This window comes from Megalobrama amblycephala, linkage group LG13 (assembly GCF_018812025.1).
Source record: "Megalobrama amblycephala isolate DHTTF-2021 linkage group LG13, ASM1881202v1, whole genome shotgun sequence".
Classification (NCBI taxonomy): Eukaryota; Metazoa; Chordata; class Actinopteri; order Cypriniformes; family Xenocyprididae; genus Megalobrama; species Megalobrama amblycephala.
In genome coordinates, this window is record NC_063056.1 from 7,116,061 (window position 1) to 7,132,959 (window position 16,899).

Genomic DNA, 16,899 nt, shown 5'->3' on the forward strand with positions numbered 1-16,899 from the left:
GAGTCACATCATGTCTCCACCGATTGCCCAGAGTCACTACACGTCTCTGGAGCTGTCCGAGAGTGGAGAGGATTGTTGTCCAGTGTGGACGATCCACTGCTGATTTCAGCACGAGCAGCTGGCATTCCGAAGCCTCCGCCGGCTGCTACGCACTCAAGCCCGCCAATTGCTTCGCCAGTGTCTACGGACAAGATGGCCGCTCTGCCAGTGTCTACGGACAAGATGGCCGCTTCACCAGTGTTTACGGACAAGATGGCCGCTTCGCCAGTGCCTACGGACAAGATGGCCGCTCCACCAGCGTCTACGGACAAGATGGCCACCCTGTCAGTGTCTACGGACAAGATGGCTGCCCTTCCAGTGTCGCACCAAAGCCCACGGTAGGCCCGGAGGCCGCCCCAGAAGCCATTCTTGTACCACCCAGGCCCCTTGCCCTGCCGGCGCCACTCAGGCTCCTTGCCCTGTCGGCGCCACCCCATTTCCTTGCCCTCGAACCCGCTTCAGACTTCACCATAGGTAGAGGATCCTGGTTTAACTTGAAAACGGAACAGTATTCTGCGGAACACTCTTTGTTGAAGGTAAAATGCTGCTAGAGCTCATCTGGTTGGGACATGCATTCAAAAGACGGGGCGGGACCAAATGCTGGAAGAATTGTCACTGGGATGATGCAGTGACTGCTGCTTATATAAGCTCATAATAATGATTGACAGGACTGAATGTTTAGGCTCCTCCCGAACCTATGTTTGGAACTACATTAAATAAAATTATCAGAATGATAAAAAATGCCAACAAGATCATTCTTTGTGTGGAATATTGGACATTATGCAATATTTTCAGTATTATATACTTGAATGTACAATTAAACCTCAAGACATTAATTTTCTCTCACGTTTGATCTCTCATGCTCCTAAAAGCTTATGTCGACAAAGTAGAAGCTGCAGATAAATACAGATAAAATTCAAAAACAAAACTCATATCTTTATATCACGAAAATGAAATAAGCCAATTACAGACGCTCACCTCAACACATGTAATTGTAAACACAACACTGACGTCTTCACTTCCAAGTCAAGAAGCTGTCAAATCAAAAACTCAGTAGCCAATGAGAACACACCACTGCTGGCCCCGCCCCCACCCCACGAGAGATTTGTGCCAGAAAGATGGGATAAGGAAGTGCATGAAGACGAAAACTCTGGGATCGTAAACGAAAACTTCAGAAGCATAAATGAAAACTCTGGAAACACATTTGTAAGTACAGATCAGTGAAAGAAAGAGTAGAAACAGTTGCAAATCATGCAGTGTATAAAAAACAAAGTCAAACATTTTGCCTGCAGTTTATTTTTTCAAGTTTCAAAGACATTTATTCAGTTTCACTTTATATTTTTATTAGATTTTTTTGAAAAGTTACATTCATTTTTATTGGAACAAAGTTAATTCCATACAGGTGTGGCTTGTTTCCTTGTTACCTTTGTTAGCCCTGTATGTATCTATAGCCCTTGTGTTTTCCATTTTGTTTGTCAGGTTATGTCCTTATATGTCCAAATAAGTCTGGAGTAATATTAATTAACTACATGTACTTACTATAGAGTTACGGTTATGTCACTGTGCATACAGGGAATCAGGCGAAGGCAGAAGAATCAAAGTCAATACGACAAAGTTTAATTGTACATCCAAACAGGTATCCAATACACACTATACATAACGGTAATCGGACAAAGACAGAGTGAACAGGAGGAACTTAAGTAGCAAACACAAATCAGGTTAATTAATAGAACACAGCTGACACAAATGAACTAATGATGATTTTAACCAGGGAGACAGACAGACTAAACTGAACAAAGACACATGTGACAAATGAAAACAAACTGAAAGTCAATGAAAACAACACTAAACTGAACACAACTGAGGTTAGGGGTTGGTTTAGGGTTAGTTACTTGTAATTATGCATAATTTACTGTTATTACTAGGATAAGTACAAAGTAATTACAACTAAATAAATAAAGTATAACCATAAATTGTAATCTACACTACTACTGTCTTCTGTAGAGCTGCTTATTGCTAAATTTAAATAATTTCATTATTGATGAAATTTAACAAACTGAATCAACACTGTCCTGACTGAATAATCCCAGGTGAAAAAAGTATACTTGAATGCACTAAAAATATACTTAAATACAAACAAGTACAATTGTAGTACATTCTTATTTTTTGTGCTAATGTTACGATTGCGCAGACATGAGACAGAGTGAGAATCCAAATGCAAGCACCAACGTTTAATAAAAAAAAGGTAATCCATAAACAGGAGTAATCCACAGACAGCAGACGAGAGCAACGGCAAAGAACACACTCACAAGAGCAGCGACCAACAAACAACAACTGAAGCGTAAAGGTTTAAATAGACATTAATAATGGGCTGATAAGGGACAGGTGTTGGTGATATGATGTCATCGTAACTAATGAGGGTAACTATAATGACACACAAGGTACAAGGCAAAACAGGAACCAAAACAGAGGAAGTAAAGATTGAAACAAAGAAAACCAAGATTACACTTCAACATAAAAGTCCTACAAAACACAAGACAACACAGGGATCGTGACAGCTAAATAAAACTGTAAAATTTATAAACTATAAATACACAAATTAAAAGTATATTTCTACTTCAGTAGTACTTCAGTGCACTTCAGAAAGTATACTAAATGCCACTAATACTGATTGATTTTTAGTGCACTGAAATAAAGTATACTACCACAAAAACATACAAAGGAGTTTTATTAGTGCATTTCTTAAAAGTGTGCTTTGAACGCTTTAATCTTAGTAAACATTTATATAGTAATCCTAAATTACATTGATTTTTACTAATGTACTAGTTATAAGTACATATTCCCAACTGTGGATAAAATAAACCAAATATACAGAAGTGTTTTATAAATGCATTACTTAAAAGTGTGCAATGAATGCTTTACATACATTTTTAGTGGATTTTTATATATACTGTCACTAAGTTCTATTTTATTGGATTTTCAGGAAAAATAAAATATGCAGATTAAATGTGTACTAAAATTCACAATTTAACAGTAAGTATACTTCTAGCATAAATACGTAAAATGCTATATTTTAATGTTGGAAAAAAGTGCTACTAATGACATACTAATATATTGTACTTGTCACGGTTCGAGGGTTCACTGGTTTGCTCTGTCTCTCTGTGAGTGTGTGTTGCTGATTAGCAATACTATTTAATGTCTGTGCATTTTGCCCTGTGTCGTCAGATTGTTGGTGTGTTTGTGCAGTGTTAGTCCTGGCTGTGTTTGAGTCTCTCGTTCATCGTTCCTATTCTGGATATTCCCCGTCGAGGCAATTTTGGATTACCTGTTGGATTCTTGTCGGAGGACTGGTATGCCCATTGCAGTCTCTGCGCTAAATACTTTGCCATCTGCACCCACGACGCCTGACCCTTGCTGACGTCACAACGAAACATCATATTGCCCGCCCACTTATTGTGCACACAGAGGCCAGGTAAAATTCATTTTTTCAACAATACCACAGAAGTACGATCTTTTGTTGTGTTCCCGTTATTTTTCTGACAACTGCTTCTCAAACCTCAGAGATTTTAACGCAGGATTCACAAAATGCTTGGTCTTAAAATATGGATCAATGACCAGTTTATTTAGAACAGCTTGCTCCTCTGAATCTCAACCTGCAAGTATGATTAATAATTGATGATTATATTTTCTAGCGATCATTCAAAATTCATAGTTTTGTATGTTATGTTGTGAAACGTACACCCTCGTCTGTATGTCTTCTGCTAATGAGCTAATTCACATTTCAGTAGTTCTGCTATTCAGATGTGGGTCCAATATTGTCTAAAAATGTGTCGATTAATGCAGCTTGTCTGTCTTATTACTTGGAGTAATGATCAAGGATGGAGTGTGGCTTTTGTTTACAGAGTGTAATGCATTTTCAGCTATTCTATTTGTGCTCAGCTAACGTGGGAGTTTACAACATAGCAGTCGGCCCGGTTCGCTTATATAACTGTAAAATAAACAGTTTTTCCCTCTGCGTTTTTATTGTTACAATAGAGTGGAGCTCTATCTGTATTGTAATAGGATGTTAAGATGCTAGTCCGCTCTAACTAGTATTCTCTCTGTAAACAGTAAAAACCCATTGTAATGTCAAACAATGATATAACGTTAGCCATTTTTCTTTGTAAATAGTTATGACGAAAAAGTCTGTACACATCTGGCCTAAATGTTTATCTAATGTTTAGAGGTTATCAGCTTTGCTTGGCATTCTGATACAGCATAAAGTATAACGTTGATGCTGTTATCACATTTTCTAAATAACACAAACTAATGTGACACTTACCATAGAAAAACTTTGTACTCCAGCCGTTATTGCGAATCAGTTTCTGGTTGATCGACTACTTCAGACGTTTCATCATTGCCCTCGGGCTCGAATTGATACAGTAAAATCAATGCAATCTTTTCTGTCCATGCATTGTATACAATGTCTTGCGAATTGATAGCTGTCATTCAGTTATGGCAATGGGCGCACGGTGCGTGCAGTAGACCAATCACAAAGGATTGGGCCCAATCTGACCAATCAGAGCAGTGTAGGCTCACGGAAAGGAGGGGTTTAGAGAGACTGATTCTTTGAACTACCTCTAACAAATCGTTTACCATTCTTTGGTGAACTGAGGTGAAATAAAATGTATATTATGAAAAAAGGAAAGTGTTTTTTGACCTTGCATGTGTTGGAAACGTTTTCCTCGTTAAAGCAGAGACCAGGAGATGTTGGGATATCTTTCAAGCAGAAGTTACGCTTTATTGAGAAACGCGCTGTGTCGCTGTAGTCATCCAAGTCTAACTAATGCAGTGTATACATGATGTTTTATAGGCATTCGGTAGGCAGTCCTTAAAGGTGTTGCCCTAACACACAGCCTTAGAAGTGACCACTAAAACAAAAGCATTTAAAGACAATACAGGAAATGACCCCCGACTGTGTAGACAATAGTACCCCAAATAGTATAAACAGTAGCTGGTCACGAGAACTAAGTCTATGTAAACATTCACACATAGTTTGACTTCCAGTAGGAAGATCAAAGCATTCAAATGCATAGGTGCTAACCCAATCAGTCTGACAGTATCGCCCATACCTTTACATTATCATATAGACAAAAGCACAGCTGTATCTTGAGCTTGTCATGCCAACTGGTAAGGAAGTGCATGAAGACAAAAGGTTAATGTCTCAGACACCTGGGCTGCCTGCCTTGATCTCCTTTAGAATGTCATTATCTTTACCTCAAAATTTAAAACACAATGTACTTCACCTTAGTATTTCATGTGAGGTTATGTCTGGATGTAGGATCAGCAGATCTTAAACAGACCATTAAATTTGTAATTCCACAGTCCCCCCTTTGAGAGTTCTAATAACTCTCACATAATACAAATTTAAACCTTCTTAAATCCCTTCTATAACATATGTTTGTTAACATAAGTCCCATCTACCAGTCATGCAACTTGCAACAGCTACAGGCACATACATCTTATTCTGTGTCGTGTCCAACATTTACGTAAGTGTTGTTCTTTAACTTGCGTATACTGTTGACACATATACAACGCAGGGTGGTAACATTTGGTATAAACTACATGATAACACAGAAAACCATGTAGCTTAAGCGTGGAAGTCCTAAAAGTCCATGGCACCTGAATAGCTGTGGAGTCTGTTCCCTGTAGAGTCCATTTCCATGTTTGTCCCAAGATGATTCTTTGTTGTTGTGCAACTCCGAGTTGCTCAGATGACTCCGTCATCATGAAGGTTGTTCATGGATATCTGAGGTGCTGCTTATGAGACGTCATGGCATATACACATACCTGCAACAAAAGAAAACAAAGCAACAGCAGACCAACCGTATTCATGCACAGACTTTAGTACGTTAGACCTCTGATGATCATATAGTTTTTCTGTCTAACTCTGATCATCAAAAACTTCTAGTGATCGTATAGTGGTTTTGTTCTTCTTTTTCTTAACCTAGTCTTAATCAATTTGACACCTATAGACCAGTAAGGTGGGGATAAAGTACTGAAATGGGGAAACCTATGAGGAAGTCTTCACCACAGGGTTGGCCCCCGAGGCCTGTTGCACTTCGGTTCTTCCCTGGGCTCCTCACTGGTCTGTGTGTCCTATTCTCTCCCTGTAGTTAATTTCCAAACTTTACTGTGCTACATCTCCATCTTCCATTGAAACATCAGTCATAGCAGACATCATAACCCATTGAGGATGGATAAGTGAATGGAGTGTGTTGTAGCATAACATTTAAGGCTGTGAGTGTAATTAACCAGTGTACCCAAATGGTGGAAGTGACAGTCAACTTTTTTTGTTCAGAATGAGTCTTTCAGCTTTCTTGTAAATGACTGGGGAAATTAAGCACTCACAGCCCAAATGGTTAGCATTTCAGCAAGCTGTTGCTCTAAGAGTTTGGAGGGGGGGGGGGGGGGGGGTAGTTTCAATGTAGCAAGTAGACTGATTAGGAGCTGAGTAAAGCTGTTAATTTCTTTAAATGTCTTTTTGTTTTTCCTTCACTCTTTCATCCAATGTCCAGGTTTACCACAGTAATGACAACTGCCTTCTCTCTTAGGGCATTTACGTTTCTGTTGATTCTCTGTGTTGACCTTAAAGGATGCTGCTGCAATCTTTACTCTTGTCTTGACACCGGAGTCTCTTTCCCAAATAGCTAACCTATCCAAGTTGTTTTGCAGGGTTCCATTAGACCATGTGAGGTCTAAGAAAGGCAATGCATTTCTGTATTCTGATGAAAGCCCATCAAACCACATGTGGACCAGTGGTCCATTATCTTCTAACACCTTCTCTGGAGTGTCAGCTATTCCACTGTATGCTGCAGCTGACTGACAAAATCTTTCAGTGTACTCACTTACAGTTTCATCCTTCTTCTGTACACAACTAGTAATCTTTGACCAGTCTACCTTTGGTCCAACAAGGTTCTGTAACACTCTCAGAACTCCTACTCTCAATTCGCCTTTGCTGGATTGCTGAAACTCAGAATTATTTACAGCACTTTCAAAATCATTGAATTCTGACTCTTTCAGGATTTGTGACATTAGCTGTGTGACTTCAGCTAGGGACATATCATAGAGCTTCATTTTTCTGGACAACTCTATCCTAAACTCAGAAAAATTTCTCTGCACTGATGGCAAACTCTCAGCAAGTCTTTCTATGTCTTCAGGACCGAGAGCGGCACTGACTGCTTGTAACTGCAGTATGGGGGTTAAAGATGTAACTGTGTCAACCCCTTTTACCCTACTCTGAGCCTTTTGTCTCGCTCCACACACTTCAACTGCATTTACATCTTTATCCATGAATCCAGTATTGCTATTACCCTCTAAACTACAGAAAAACAGTAAGTCAGGATAGCTTTCATCTGACTGTTGGTCTTTTGAGTCACTTTTGGTTGTTGCTTTGTTACGACCCAACTTCTGAGTGAGACGAGACACTCGAGTGTGCAACTGTCTGTTCTGCTTAGCAGAACTTAGCAATACGTTGGATTTGTTCTTGTGCAATGGATAGAGTAAATTCTCTGTGGCAGCAGATAATGCCCTTCATATTTTTCTTCTGAATACAAGCACCAAGTACCTTTTTGCATTCTTCAATACACCAAACTTTTTCTGGATGAATCACAAATTTCTTTGTCAAATCCAATCTGACTGACTCAGTCACTATTGAGTCCATGTGCTTTCCTAACAATGATTTGAACTTACTATCTGTCCATAAAGGAGTAGCTAGTCCATCTTTCTCAGTTGTCTAGCGTCTAGCGTTCTTTCTCAACATTGTGTAATGTCTTTCTGGCACAACAATACACTTCAACACTTCCCTGACAGAGCAGAGGTTAAACTAGTTAATACACATCATAATGTATTCAACCTTCTCTGACGAGCAGAGTAGAAACAACTTGCTAACACACTGTAACAGTTGTAACCTTCCCTGAATTAACAGAAGATGAACGTTCTTCTCTAGCAAAGTTGAGGATGACTATTCTGTTAACACACCACCTTCCCTGATTAAACAGAGGATAAACAACCTTCCCTTATAAAGCGGAGGATAAAACTTTCCTAACTTTACAATTAGCACGTGATGCCAATCTTCCCTGCCTGAACAGAGGATACCAATATTAGCACGTAATGCTAATCTCCCTGCCTGAACAGAGGATAAACTTCATCTCTAAAAGAACATTTTTAGAGGATAACTTAGTTAACCAAACCCTACAACTCTTCTCTGACGGCGCAGAGGATAGCAACTTTGTACTGGTCTTAAAGATTCTTTTGGATAGATTAGCACTCACCAACCCTTGGGTGTACAGGAAAATTCAGCCTGGATCTTCTTTTGGATCAGATCTTTGTTGTGCTTGAAGTTTTCAATCTGGATTGAGGTGAGAAGCTCTATCCGGGTCACGGCACCAAAACTGTAGGAACATTTTTCCTCGTCGAAGCAGAGACCAGGAGACGTTGGGATATCTTTCAAGCAGAAGTTACTCTTTATTGAGAAACACGCTGTGTCGCTGTATTCATCCAAGTCTAACTAATGCAGTGTATACATGATGCTTTATAAGCATTCAGTGGGCAGTCCTTAAAGGTGTTGACCTTACACACAACCTTAGAAGTGTGACATTCCAGGAACTAACAGAGGCTTCCAGAGATCGCTATAACCATGGCTATAACATGCAGATAAACACTTTTGAAGAAAATAAATACATGATTGCGACGATGTATACATGTATTGCCTCAGAATTTGCTTTTGAATAGCGTGCGCTCCGTGGGTGTGGCTGAATTAGTGGATAATGAGCTGATTAGCAAACTACTGACAAACTTCTATTTTCATACAGATTACATAAACAGAGAATTTTTGTTTTCGATTTGACTTACACAAGTTAAAACCTGACATTTCAACGTTTCTTTAGACATATATCTCATTTTTGTGTGATTAGTATTCACTAAGTTACAGTTCATTTTCTGAGAACTATCAGATAGGACTTAGTTCAGAGGGAGACGACAGATCACGCATCATGTTAGTTTTCTTTATTTTGCAAAAAGCACACCATTTTGTTTTTACTCTGAGTGAACACAAATAAAAGAAGACATTCTATAGTTACAATTGATATATTACTTCCGTCTCAATGACAAAAAATTTTGCTGCGATGTGAGAAAAAATCCTGCAAAACGCATCAGTGCATTTCCCGACTCCAGAGTGTTAAAAGATATGATCCTGGCTGAGGACCACCTGAGGCAGAATGGTCGTCTTTTGGAGAGGTATGTGGAGGAGTTTCTTGAGCTTTCCCATCAGGTGAGCTGGCCTGACGCCTCTCTCAATGTGTGTTTTTGGATGGGACTGGATACCATTCGTTATAGCAAACCTGCTTGTTATTTCTCTCCAGTCGAGTTGATTAATCTTATTCTCTATTTAAATGAGTAAAGAAAAGTAAACTAACCACTCCAATGGATCCATCCATTTCTGCCCTCTGGTACCTCCCCCGAGTCCGAAGGAGGAGTTCCAACAGCGCTGAAGTCAACCTGCCTCCCTCCATCTGCAGGTCATAAGACCATCCAAGTCCTCAGTTCAGTCATAAAGATGGGTGCCATTCCAGAGTCTCGTCCCAAGATGACCGCCGCTCCTGAGCCTCGTCCCAAGATGAGATGAGATGGTTCTTCATCCTAAGACGGCCGCCGCTCCAGAGCCTTGTCCCAAGATGGCCACCGCTCCTACGCCTAGTCTCAAGATGGCCACCACGCCTGAGCCCTCAGCCAAGATGGCCGCCACACCTGAACCCTCAACCATAATGGCCACCACACTTGTGCCTCTGGGAATTCTAGTGGAGTATGGATTTATGTCTTGGGGCCCAGATATGGCTCCAGATCCTGAGTCCACTCCAGTGTCTTCTCCAGACCCTGAGTCTGCTCCAGAGTCTGCTCCAGTCCCTGAGTCTGCTCCAGAGTCCGCTCCAGTCCCTCTGTCTGTTCCAGAGTCCGCTCTAGCCCACAAGCCCGCTCAACAGTCTGCTTCAGCCCACAAGCCCATTCAACAGTCCGCTCCAGCCCAGAAACTCATAGCTTCTCCCAATAATTTTTTTTTGGGGGGGGGGGGGGGGGGCATATACCCATAGCCATAGTGGCCGAGCCTGGGGTCCAGGCCAAGGCCACGGAGGCTACACCGCCATGGCGCCCTGAACTGCCGGCTCCTCCCTAGTCACCTGCACGGCCAGTACCACCCTGGAGGCCTCCTAACCTGCCAGCACCTGCCCACGACCTCCAGAGTGCACACCCCCCTCCCTGGTTGGACTCTTTCTGGCGCGAGGACGCACCTTCTGGGAGGGGGGAGTAATGTCACATGTCTGTTTTGTACTCTCTTTTTGTTCATTTTGTCACATGTCCTCCTTTTTTGTTTTTCCCACCATTATTTTGTTGTCATAGTTACAAATTGATTTGAGTTTCAGTTCAGGTGTGTTTTATTACTTATCTTGTTAAGTTCCTTTTGTTTGCCTTGTATATATATATATATATATATATATATATATATACCCTGTGTTCTCCCTCATTCTCTGTCGGTTCTCATTTGTGTATAGATGTGGTTTTTCTTATGTTTCTCCTAGATATCTGTTATTAAAGTCTACTTTTCTACATTTCTCCTCATCGTGAGTGTTTATCCACCACGTCTCATTATATTGATTCAGGCAGGAAAAAAATCTTCAACATACTTTGATATTTTAACATAAACTTTAAAAGTGGCTTAGACTACATACTATACAAATATAGAAATCGTCTCAGGTTACAGATGTAAGCCTGGTTCCCTGAGTAGGGAACGAGACGCTGCGTGGTAACGCATTGGGAACCTTCTGCATGATGTCGTCACTGAAGCACTCATGTATCTAGCCAATCGCATAGCGAGACGTCAGAGACGGGTGACGTCACGGACCAGGAACTATAAAGCACACTCGGATGCAGAGCACGCCAACTTCTAAGTAAGTCTGAAGCAAGCACTCGCAAGTGTGCAGGGGAACGGCAAGAGACGCAGCGTCTTGTTCCCTACTCAGGGAACCAGGGTTACATCTGTAACCTGAGACGTTCCCTTTCGTGGGAACTATCGACGCTGCGTGGTAACGCATTGGGAACGCAATCCCAACTGAGCCGTAGCTCAAACACTTGTCAAAGTTATCTTGACAGGACAGAGGACCCCGGAGTGGAGCCGATATCAAGGTTATAATATTTAATAAATGTGTGCTGGCATGACCATCCAGCTGCATCACATATATCACTCATGGAGACACCTGACATCAAAGCTTTTGATGCCGCCATACCCCTAGTCGAATGGGCGCGAACATTCAAAGGAGAGGGCTGTCCGGCCGCTTCATATGCAAGTGAGATGGCCTCGACCACCCACTTGCTCATTCTTTGTTTTGATGCTGGGCCCCCTTTTTTAGGGGACCCATAACAGACAAACAATTGATCTGACTTACACCACAGGGCAGCTCTGTGGACATAAGCATCCAAAGCCCTTACTGGGCACAACAGATTCAATTTTTCCTGATCCGCAGATTCAAATGGAGGAGGATAGAAGGACTGAAACACAATGGGGCCTGGGACATTGGTAGGGACCTTTGGGACATAACCTGGTCTAGGATACAGGAATGCTTTCACCATTCCTGGAGCAAATTCAAGAAAAGAAGGAGCAACAGAGAGTGCTTGTAAGTCTCCTATCCGCTTCAGAGAAGTGATAGCCAATAAAAGAATCGTTTTAAGAGTGAGGACCCTCTCAGGAGCCTCCTCTAGTGGTTCAAAGGGAGCCTCAGCTAACCCCTGTAAGACCACAGCTAAGTCCCAGGTCGGAAGCCTTGTGTGTACTGGAGGCCTCAACCTCAGTGTGCCACGGAGGAAGCGTGTGACGAGGGGGTCTCGACCTACCGAGATATTCCCCTCAAGAGGAGCATGATATGCTGAGATTGCTGCAACATAAACCTTTAAGGTTGAGTGAGATAGACCCTCCGAGAATTTTTCCTGGAGGAATTTTAGCACACAGCTAATGGAAGAAAGGACAGGGTCCGTATTATTGTGTCTACACCAGGTAGAAAACAAATTCCATTTGTAAGCATACAACTTCCTCGTGGCGGGAGCTCTGGAATTAAGAATGGTCTCCACAACCTCGGTTGGGAGACCAGCATCTACGAGTCTGGCCCCCTCAGAGGCCAAGCCCATAGTTTCAGTCGTTCTGGGCGGGGATGTATAATCATGCCGCCCGCTTGAGACAGGCGGTCCTGTCTGAGAGGAAGCTCCATGGGGGAGCCGTTGAGTAATGACACTAGGTCTGAGAACCATATCCTGGTTGGCCAGAATGGAGCTACCAGTATTACACTGGCCCCTTCTCTGCGTACTTTTTCCAGAACTCCCGGGAGCAGGGCGATCGGGGGAAATGCGTACAGGCGCCGCCTCAGCCACGTCTGTACCATAGCGTCCAGACCCAGAGGTGCTGGATGTGTTAGGGAGTACCAGAGCGGACACTGGGTTGACTCTCCCGAAGCAAACAGGTCGACTTCCGCTCTACCAAAATTTTTCCATAGGAGATCCACCACTTCTGGGTGGAGTCTCCACTCCCCGGGCCTTGGCCCCTGCCTCGACAGGGCATCTGCTCCCACATTTTGATGTCCCGGGATGTAAGCTGCCCTCAGCGAGAGCAGCTTCTCTTGAGAGCACAGGAGGATCTGGCGGGCCAAGTAATATAGTCGGCGAGACCACAGACCCCCCTGATGATTTATATATGCAACCACTGCAGTGTTGTCCGTACGAACCAATACATAGTAACCTCTCAGGTCTGGGAGAAAGTGTTTTAGAGCCAGGAACACTGCCATCATCTCTAGCCGATTTATGTGCCAAGAGAGCTGATGGTCTTCCCAAAGACCCTGAGCTGAGCGACTACTCATGATCGCTCCCCAGCCCGTGAGAGAGGCATCTGTCGTAAGCATTACGCGACGAACAGTGGCCCCCAGCACGGGTCCCTGGGACAGGAACCGGGGGTCTTTCTCTCTGATCATGCGGAAGGGATTTCCCCTCGGGGAGAACCCCCTGGTCCTGAGCCACCACTGTAGGGGTCTCATGTGCAGAAGGGCAAAAGGTATTACGTTGGACGCAGCTGCCATCAGACCCAGCAGTTTCTGGAACTGTTTTACAGTGAGTGACTGGCCTAACTTCACCCCTTTCATAGCCATAAGAATGGCACTCACCCGAGTGGGAGACAAATGTGCCCGCATCGTGGTGGAGTCCCACACTACACCCAGATAGTTGGTGGATTGAGCTGGAACTAGCACACTCTTCTTGGCATTGAGCCTCAGCCCAAGCCTCTTCATATGGGACAGAACAGCATCTCGAGCTAGAATCAACCAATCGTCGATATAATTCAGTATGCGAATGCCCTGGATCCTCAACGGAGCCAGAGCTGCGTCCACGCATTTCGTGAATGTGCGGGGTGATAATGATAGGCCAAACGGAAGAACCCTGTACTGGTAAGATTCGCCCCCGAAAGCAAACCTGAGGAACTTCCTGTGAGAAGGATGGATGGACACATGAAAGTACGCATTTTTCAGGTCTATTGCCACAAACCAGTCCTCGGACCTGATCTGTGGTATGATCTGTTTGAGTGTCAGCATCTTGAACTTGAGCCTTTGTATTGAGCGATTTAGCACACATAAATCTATGATAGGTCATAGACCTCCATCCTTCTTTGGAACAATGAAATAACAGCTGTAAAACCCTGACTGATTGCTGGGAGGAGGGACCCTTTCTATAGCTCCTTTTCACAAAAGTGTCGTAACTTCTTGTTCCATAACCAGAGACTGCTCGGGGGTTACCAGTGTGGGAAGAACCCCGTTGAATCTGGGTGGGCGAGACCCGAACTGAATCTTGTAACCCTCTTTTATAGTGAGCAGCACCCATTTTGATATATTCGGGAGAAGTTTCCATTCTACCAGAAAATCTACTAAGGGAACCAGTCTCTCGAGACTGGCCTCTGGTGTTTTTTGAGCACCTGATTCTACGCTCTGAAGCGGCGCACCGGCAGAGAACAATCGAATCAAGTGGCCGGCCCTCCTCGGAGGGTCGGTGGAGACCGCTGCGCCCTGACGCACACTGGGTGGCAGGGTTGGCATAACGATCCCCTGAGGGCGGCGAAGGGGAGCGGCTGTTAGATGTATTTTTCGCCGGCTCCCTTCGGAGGGGGCCGCCCTCATCGGTTCCTGACCCACAGACATCAGGACCGCTTCGAAGCCTTCCGGGCCAGGATAACGGCGCGCAGGTCCGTTCTGCCCCTAGAAGGCTTCGGCTGAGCGGGCCGACCCGATCCCCAAGCTCTCTGCGGGGGAGCACGGGCGGCCACGCTGATCTTTTATTGCGCTCTGTGGTGCGCTGAGGAGCTCGTTCACGGCCGAGGCTGCTCCCGCTCATCAGCCAGGGATGAACCTCTGGAACACCGCTGACTGTTTCTTAGCCTCCTGGAACCTCTCGTCGACTGTTGTAACAGCGTCGCCGAAGAGGCCCGCAGGAGACAGCGGCGCGTCCATAAGGGAGGCTTTGTCACGCTCCCTTATGTCCGAGATGTTCAGCCACAAGTGCCTCTCCGTAGCCACCAATGCTGCCATAGAGCGGCCGATTTCTTTTGCCATCTCTTTGGTGGCACGGAGAGCCAGGTCAGTTGCCATCCTGATTTCCTGGATGCACTCATATGTGGCCTCCCCGCTATTCTCCACTTCCCCCAGCAGGTCAGCTTGATATGCTTGTAGGAGCTACATGGTGTGTAAGCATGCCGCCGCCTGACCTGCCGCATAGCCTTGCTGTTTCAGCCCCACGATGTTACTGTACATTGAGGTCTGGGGGCTGAACACGCGATATGATGCCGGCTTTTTCCATGACCTCAAGACCTCGTGTGGAGGTCAGGAAAGAAAGGCAAACCCCGACGCTGGGGTAGTGAACGAGCGGGCAGAAAGCGCTCCTCCAGCTTACTTTTCGGTTTTGTATCTGCCCTCTCTGTTGGCCAGTCGATTTTTAGTTTGGCCACAGCCCTGGTCACTACCTCCAGGAGCTCCTCATGTGCTGGGGAAGAGGATGGCGGTTCCTCTTCCCCCACGCTCATCACATCAACCTCCTCAGAGGAAGAGAGATGAAGCGCCTCTGCCTCTCTCTGGGGGAAAGAAACCGCTGCGCGTGCTTCCGCCGCCTGAGGAGAGGCACTGGGGCTGGCAGGTAAAGGGCGAGATAAGGCTGGGCCCGTCTCAACCCCCTCTGCCAGCTCCATTTGTGAACCCCACGAATGAAGCAGCCGCTGCGCCTCAGCAACAGCGGGACCTGATCTGCGGGGAACGCCAACCGGAGCACCCTCTTTATTGTTAAAGAGTGCCCGGCGTGAGCTTCTCTGAGGGTGAGCTTCTTGCAATGGACACAGACAGCCCCCTCAAGAGCTGCCTGCACATGCTCAACCCCCAGGCAAACAACACACATTTCATGGGTGTCCCCATCCGGAATGTAACGTGTACATGGGTGAACACATTTCTTAAATTGTCTGCCTTCCGCCATTTTAACTCGTGTCTTTCTCACAATATATATATATACTGTATGTGTGTGGTGTACCGCAGAGCTCTTGTCCTCAGACGAAGAGATAACGTATTTGTGCAAATAGCAGGACAAACAACACCAAATAAGACACACAAGATAACATAGAGCACTTGCTGAAGACACAGAAGCTGGCGTGCTCTGCATCCGAGTGTGCTTTATAGTTCCTGGTCCGTGACGTCACCCGTCTCTGAAGTCTCGCTACACGATTGGCTAGATACATAAGTGCTTCAGTGACGACATCACGCAGAAGGTTCCCAATGCGTTACCACGCAGCGTCGATAGTTCCCACGAAAGGGAACTCAATACATAATCATTCCAAAAAAACAGCAAGTAACACATTAAATTAAAGGGGTCATGAACTGCATTATTTTATTATTTTATAATATTTCCTGGGGTGCACTTATAATGTTAGTATGATTTTTACATCAAAAATTGTCATAATTTAGAAAAAAGGGCATTTTTCATACCCTGATTTTAGCCCTCTGATTTGAACGCTCTGTTTTAAGGGGCAAGTCAGCTGTGAGTCTTCAGTATAAACACCCACTGCTGTGATTGGCTAACATATTTGCATATGGAAATAGCTAAGTATTACATGTGGAATTCTCTAGAAAACTTTGAGCATTTTTTTACTATTACAGTTTTTAAGGTTTACTAATCGTGAAAAGTGTTGATTATAGCATATTTAGATTGTGCCATGAAAGGTTGCAGTGATGAGCATGTAGCTGATCACAGACATGTTGAGTGCAGGAATGCAGTGATCTCTTCATTGTAACTCGATTTCTGCACACTTACAAATGCTTTCATCACAATTAACAGTGCAAACATAATTTAATAAGAGATTCGTTGATTCTAACGGGAGTTTTGGGGAGAGTCCTGAACACTCGCACTGTCTGATTGACAGTTCCAGCGATTGTAAAGAGAGCGTACTTTGATTGCTTTCTAGATATCATTTAATCACAGTTTAAATGACAGATTATATTCATCTTACTAATGGTACTTTTCCACTGCATGGTACGGTTTGGTACAGCTCGATACTAAATGTGACATGTAAACACTGCAGATCAGAAAGAATTGTCACTACCAGTGTCATTGGATTTGAAACACGAGACACCAAACCCGCTAGATTTAAATAGTCAGTAACAGCCACCAGTATCATTTGTTCGTGCGACTTTTTTTAAACGACCGTCACACAAACTTAAAAAAGAAATGGCTGTATCGTGCTCAGTAGGTGAGGTGCAGACTCGT